Genomic DNA, 8,189 nt, shown 5'->3' on the forward strand with positions numbered 1-8,189 from the left:
GCTTCTTTTCTCAAAGGCAAAAAATAAACGATAGAAACTGAATAAACGGAGGAATAAATAATCGTTCTTTTTTTTTTTTTACTGACAAAGAAAATATGTAGCTTCTATATATGGGTATATTCACTCAATGGAATCTATAAATATATCTCAGATTTGCTCACAGCTCAGGAGATCACCCCTAGAGAGAGAGAGAGAGAGAGAGAGAGAGAGAGAGAGAGAGAGAGAGAGAAAGAGAGAGAAGGACCTTACCTTACCTTACAGACCTACATCTTGTTCGGGGGTTGCCCCAGGTCCCTCAGTGTAGGCACCTCTAATGTCTACCAGATAGTTGCTAGTACATCTTCCGGTATATTTTGCATCTTCCAATCTTGGATGGTCTGGGATCAGTTTAGATATTTGTCGAGCTTATTCTTAAACACATCTACGCTCACTCCTGATATATTCCTCAGATGAGCTGGCAACGCATTGAATAGACGCTGCATTATCGATGCTGGTGCGTAGTGGATTAATGTCCTGTGTGCTTTCCTTATTTTCTGGTATAGTTTTGGGCACTATTAATCTACCTCTGCTTGCTCTTTCTGATATTTTGTAGTTCCATGATATTTTCTGCTATTCCTTCTATCTGTTTTCCATGCCTTGAATTATCATGTAGCGTTCTCCTTTCTCCTTTCTAGACTATATTTTAAGAATTGTAGTCTTTCCCGTAGTCTAGGTCCTTAACTTCTTCTATTCTAGCTGTAAAGGACCTTTGTACCGTCCTCTATTTGTGCAATATCCTTTTGATAGTGTGGGTACCATATCATATTGCAATATTCAAGTGGACTACGACATATGTTTTATAAAGCATAATCATGTGTTCAGCTTTTCTTGTTTTGAAGTGCCGTAACAACATTCCCATTTTTGCTTTACAGTTTGCCAACAGAGTTGCTATTTGATCATTGCATAACATGTTCCTATTCATCATCACACCAAGGTCTTTAACTGCTTCCTTTATTTGTGATGGTCCCTCATTATTATTAGGTCCCTTATATGCATATAGCTTTCTTTCTCTGTCTCCATAATTTATTGATTCAAATTTATCAGAGTTAAATACCATCCTATTTACCTCTGCCCAATCATATACTTTGTTAAGGTCTCTTTGTAGAGCGTTCCTATCTTCATCACAAGTAATTTCTCTACTTATTCTTGTGTCATCTGCGAAACTACTCACTACCGAATCCTTCACATTATTGTCTATGTCTTCAATCATAATAACAAAACAGTATTGCAGCTAACACCGTACCTTGCGGCACACCGGATATTCCTTGACTTCATCCGATTTCTCGTCGTTTGCAATAACTATCTGGTTTCTGTTGTGTAAAAAATTCTTTTAACCATGTTCCTACTTTATCCACGATATTGTGTTTTCTAATTTTCTTCGCTAATATATTATGGTCTACTTTATCAAAAGCTTTTGCAAAGTCTAAATAAACCACATCTGTTTCATTTCCGCTTTTCATATTTTTGAATATGTTCTCACGGTGGACTAACAGTTGGGTTTTGTGTACTTTTTCCGGGTACGAAACCATGTTGTCCTTTATTAAACAAATTATTTTTTATTAAATGTTTCATAATATTTTTCTTCATTACCCTTTCATACACTTTCATAATATGTGATGTTTAGACTCACAGGCCTATAATTACTTGCCTCTAGTCTTGATCCACTTTTGAAAAGTAGGGGTAATATATGCTAATTTGTGCTCCTCATAAATCTTGCCTGTATCTACACTTTGTCTTAATAATATTGCAAGTGGCTTTGCGATAGAATGAACTACTTTCTTTAACAAAATAGCAGGAATTCCATCAGGCCCTGCAGCAGCTCCATTTTTAATTTCATTAATAGCCTGCACAATATCAGCTTCATTAATATCTATGTCAGCTAAATATTCACTATTTTCATCCCTTACTTCTATATCATATCTTCATTATCTATTCTAGGGGTGAATTCTCTCTTATATCGTTCTGCCAGTATGTTGCAAATTTCCTTTTTTTCATTCGTTAATCTCCTTCAATTCTCAGAGGGCCTATTTCTATTCTTCTTTATTCATCTTCTTCGCATATGAGTATAATAGCTTGGGGTTTTTGCTTGATATTTAATAGGGTCTTCCAAGTCCCGTTTTTCATTTTCTTTTGATTGTATAATCTTTTGTTCTGCATTTTCTATCTTACTTTTTAGTTCTATAACTTTCCATGCATTTTTTCTTTTGCAAGACCTTTTTTCCACTTTCTGATTTTCTGGAACAAGATCCTTCTGTCTCTTGGTATGCATGAATGATGTTTACTTTTCTTCTTCGGTATATATTTTTCCACTATTTTCTCCAATATTTTATATAATATCTCCGTATTTACCTTATAGTCATCACTTACGAAAATGTTATCCCAATCTTTGTTAATTCTTCATTAATTTCCTTGACCATTTTATATTTTTACTGTAGAAGTTGTATTTTCCTATCCTTCCCACTTTTTCATTTCTTGCTTATCTCTATTTTCACTTGCTTTGGAATGAAACTGTTAATTCTATGACATTATGGTCTGAAATATTCGCATTATAAACTATTATTTTCTTTAACATAATTCATCTCGTTCACAAATACTAGGTCTAAAGTATTTTCCTTTCTTGTTGGTGGCAGGTGATTTATTTGTTGAATGTTGTATTCTAGTAGCATATCTAATAGCTTTTCAATTGCCCTCTTATCTTCTGCACTACTATTACTCTCCTTTTATATGTATAAGTACAACCACAATCTCCTATTCGTTCTTTCCATTCTACGAAAGGAAAGTTGAAGTCACCAGATAGGAGAATAGTCCAGTCCTTGTGATTTCTACATATATCATCCAATTTTTCAATTATTAAGTCAAACTCTTTAGTATTAGGAGGTCTATATATTACTATGTTCATCAATTTTTCAGATTCAAATTCTCCTCCGCTATTAGTTCACATTCTGAGTTACTATATTTCTCATCTATTTTTCCTTGTTTTTTGTCTTTCCCATATATTGCGGTTCCCCCTTGATTGCCTATTTTTTCTATCTGATCTATAAGTTTGGAACCCTTTTATTGATCATCCTTCCCAGTCTCTTGGGAATACCAGGTTTCACTTATATTCATTATATCTATTTCTTTTCATTTTGGGTTAGTTCTTCTAAGTACTCTATTTTTTCTTTTTTGAGTGGTTACTCGTAACTAAACCCTGCGCATTCATCACTATGATGGTTTGCGTGTTTTCTCCTTCATTTAATACTGGTAGTAATAAGGATTTTCCCATGTCTCTTTTCCTGTTCTGGTTATGTTGTTCTTTTTTTCATTTCCTTAGAAATTCTGACATTAAAAAATCCAACTTTTCCATAATATTTGATCTTCCTTCATCATAATTATTCATTTTGTGTCTGAATCTGCAATTTTCTCCGTTTCTGCAATATCCTCTTGCATAATAAATACAGTTATTATCTCTTGAGTAGAATTTCGGAGCTGATGCTTTGAAATTTTTTGTGACACATCTGCATATCTCATTGGTGGTTTGCTTTTCTCTTTTACCTGATATTCTTGATTCTCTCTTTATTTGTTTCTTTTGCTTATTTTGGATTTTATTACTTGGTTGGTTATTTATTTGATTATGATTCATGGCTACAGGGTGCATATATTTTGCATTTTTTTGTCGACTTACATCCTTTTCCTTCTTTTAGGTTTTTGGTTTTTACATATTTTTGGATGCAGATCTCTGCAATCATCCCCATATCCATCTAAGTATGCACATTTACCATATCATAGTTTTGACATATTTTAGGATGTTTGTAGTAACATCTTTCTCCAAATCTGCAATTCCCTCTTTTCAAAAGGTTGCAGATTTTTGTCTTCTTGTCTATTTTTCCTCTTTCCCGTCATGTATAAGATCTGGGTAGAGCCTCTTCGGGATTTGCTTTTCTGTTGTCATATCGTAATTTATTTCTTCGTAGGTATGCTGCTTTATTGCCTCATATGTAGTATCAATGAGTATCTCTGCATCCATACTTTTATCTTGTTCTTTGTTTTCCTTATTTTTTTTTTTTTTCTGTCATTTCATTTTTGTTTACTTCTCTTCCGTTTTCCTCTTCTTCTTTTTCTTCTTCTTCCTTCCTCTTCCTCTTCTTCTTCATCCTCAACTATTAGTACATTCAATCTTGATTTAATAACATTGTCTATCCATGATAGACATGTTGAACAAAAAATTCTTGTATCTTTTCTCAAATCTTGTATTACCTCAGCACACTGTGGATGGGTCGGAATGTTGCATGCAGCACATTTTCTGATTAGGTTTTGTGGATTGACTATGCTATACCAAACCTTACACAGTTTTGCATGCTTTTGGCATTGTTTTTCCTAATGCCATCAATAATTAGGATATTCACAAGATTCACCTTATTCATTTTCTTTGTCGGAATATGTTGGTTTATGTATATTTTCTTTATGAGTCTCTTGACCACTTGGATTTTATTTGGAACTTCTTCAATTATTTTCAAGATGTTTTCATTAGATTTGTTCCAGTTTGAAGGATTATATCCTTCTAATATATCTATGAATGCTTTTGTATCTTTTTGGTTAGGACTGTTGCTGATTTCATAGATGAGAAATGCCAGAGAGAGAGAGAGAGAGAGAGAGAAACATTTACAGTGAGGCAGCCTTTGATTCTTGGCATTCAGAGAGAGCGAGAGAGGGGGGAAGGCCATTCAGTTCTTGGCATTCAGAGTGAGAGAGAGAGAGAGAGAGAGAGAGACTTGTGAGAGAAGAGAGAGAGAGAGAGAGAGAGAGAGAGAGAGAGAGAGAGAGACTTAAACACTATACTTTCAAGATCTGATAACCGAGTTTCCTCACACTATGAAATATCAAAGGCGACTCAAAATAAAAGATAAAAAAAAAGGAGACAGAGCGAAATCCAATTACAAAAGTCCTTTTATGTTTTTGGGTTGAAGAAAAAAAGTTAGGACTGATGGTAGAGTTATGATCGGGGTAAGATATCCCCAAGATGTGTTACAATATGGGAGTAAATCTGGCAGGATGGAATTTCGGCTCCAAAACAAAATGGTTAAGAAGATGAAGAAGTATATATATATATTTATATATATATATATATATATATATATATATATATATAATATATATATTATATATAAATTATATATATATATATATATACTATATATATATATAATATATATATATATATATATATATATATACAGACACACGTAAGGTAGAATATCCTTGGCAAAATCAACGAGGTTATTAAAGACCATATTTAATAAAATCTCTCTTCATTAAGTAATGGGGTTCATTTGGATACTAGAGGTTTGCATACAAATAAATTCATACATTAATAAACTAATAAATATACATATACTAAATATATATACATTTATATACTGTATATTTAAATGTAAGATACAGTGTATTTAACCTGATATTTACGAAAGCTATAACTGGCAATTAATTGGGTTTTCTAATGGCTAAAAAAATAATAAAAAAATAAAAAAAATAAAGGAATATATATAGATTTTTTGATGGACAACGTCTGCGCGCGCGCGCGTTTATGTGTGCGCGTGAGTGTGTGTGATAGGAAGTGTTATAAATTCATTAATACAAGAATTTGGTGCGGGGGAAGGCCTTTGAGTCTTGGCATTGGGAAGAGAGAGAGAGAGAGAGAGAGAGAGAGAGAGAGAGAGAGAGAGAGAGAGAGAATTTCCAATTCATGAGTAAAATCACCTGAAAAAGACCCTGAACCTCCTAAATTTCAGCCAAAAAAAAAAATTAAAAAAATAAAAAATAAAAAAAAAATATATAATAATTCCCCCATTCCCCAAAAAACTGACCAACTGAAGAATAACATTCGGCAAGAAGGTAAGACGCAATTTTGAGGGACTTTTGGGGATGTCGGGGTTTCTTTCGACAAGAGCTCCCGTCTTCAAATGGCCATTAACACGCTGTTCACGGGTCTTAACGGTGTCTTTCACCCCATTCTTTTCGGAATACGGACTTTTTGAAGATTTCCGGAACCAGTGGCCACCCAAATTATAATAATAATAATAATAATAATAATAATAATAATAATAATAATAATAATAATAATATAATAATAATAATATAATAATAATAATAGTTAATAATAACAAAAATAATAATAATACTTATAATAATAATAATGTTTTGTTTGGCTAATACTGTTTACTAGTATTGTTACTTGTATACCAGTCCCTTGTGAAAAAAAAAATAATAATAATAATGTTTTGATATTGTTTGCTGATATTGTTGCTTATGTTCCTGTCTTTATGGAATAAAAAAAATATGTTGCTATTATCATTTGCTAATATTGTTGCTTGCGTACCTATCCTTGTGGATAAAAAAAAAGATTAAATAATATGTTGCTATTATTGTTTGCTAATATTGTTCCTTGTGTACCTATCCTTGTGGAATAAAAAAAAGAATAATAATTTTTAATAATGTTTTGCTATTATTGTTTACTGATATTGTTATTGTTGTACCTGTCCTGTAAAAATAAAGCCCAGCTTTTGAGTATTATATGTCACTAATAATTTTAACATTCCTAAAGGTCACTAACAGTTTTAACATTCCAAAAGGTCACTTACAATTAATTTCATCCTTTATATAGGTCACAAACAATTTTAACATTCCTAAAGGTCACTGACAATTTTAACATTCTTATAAGTCACTAACAATTTAAACATTCTTATAAGTCACTAACAATTTAAACAATCCTAAAGGTCACTAAGAATTTTAACATTCTTATAAGTCACTAACAATTTAAACATTCCTAAAGGTCACTAAGAATTTTAACATTCTTATAAGTCACTAACAATTTAAACATTCTTATAAGTCACTAACAATTTAAACAATCCTAAAGGTCACTAAGAATTTTAACATTCTTATAAGTCACTAACAATTTAAACATTCCTAAAAGTCACAAACAATTTTAACATTCCTGTAGGTCACTAATAGTTTCTTTTTTTCATGAATAGCAGAATATAACAGCTCCAATTTACCAGTGACCTATAAAAACAATCATTGACCACCAAAACAAAAGTGTTTTCGTGACCAAAAGGACAAAGCTTTTTTGATGATGACAGTAGCCACCACCAAAAGAGACATTCCATGGCCACTAATATAAAGACCTCCATGGGCCACAATTAACCAAAAGTGATCCAGTGGCCGCTTAAACCAAGGATACCAGCTTCTGCCATAAACTGGCCCCTTTTTCTGGTCATCAAGATGACAGGAGGGTCCGCCCCGCTCGTTGATCTATGGGTATAATTAACTTTCTCTCCCTACCTGTCCATTCTCTTCCACCCCACAAAATATTTCATAAAATTACGCAAAATATTTATTCCCGGGAAGGAGAGAGATTAATGTGAGGGTTTACTGTGACGAACAAGTGTCATAATTATGATTAATATCGAAGAGACTAGGGGACGAGGAGAGAGAGAGAGAGAGAGAGAGAGAGAGGACTTTTTTTGAGTTTTAAAATTCAGAGAGAGGGACACAGATATCTATGCAGCTTTGAAATTGAGAGAATAAACTTATAAAGGTTTTATAAGTCTGAGAGAGAGAGAGAGAGAGAGAGAGAGAGAGAGAGAGAGAGAGAGAGAGAGAGAGCACTCTGAGTTTTATAATTCAGAGAGAGAGAAATCTCAGCAGCTCTGGAAATTTAGAGAGAGAGAGAGAGAGAGAGAGAGAGAGAGAGAGAGAGAGAGAGAGAGAGAGAGTTTATTAATTCGTCAACGTAATTTCCCTCTCCTCTCCTTATCCCGCCCTCCCTCGAAAAAAAAAAAGCAAACAACCAAAGACCCCTGGAGTAACTGAGATAAGAAACTTCGAAAAATGGAGATATTGGACACGACGGGTGAAATATCTCCACTGATGATTCCTTACTATCGGAAAGGGATGAATCACGAGATAAATCAAGGGATGAATCAAGGGGTGGTGATTCAAGGTGGAGGAAGAGAGTGAGGATAAATGATATTATGGAATAAATGAATGAATGAGAGTGACAGCGTAAGGAATCTCAAAAAAAACTATGGTTTTCAAGTTGGAAACTTGAAATAAAATAACTTTCGTGTGAAAAATAATGTCAGAGAGAGAGAGAGAGAGAGAGAGAGAGAGAG

Source organism: Macrobrachium nipponense, chromosome 36 (assembly GCF_015104395.2).
Source record: "Macrobrachium nipponense isolate FS-2020 chromosome 36, ASM1510439v2, whole genome shotgun sequence".
In the NCBI taxonomy this organism is placed as follows: domain Eukaryota; kingdom Metazoa; phylum Arthropoda; class Malacostraca; order Decapoda; family Palaemonidae; genus Macrobrachium; species Macrobrachium nipponense.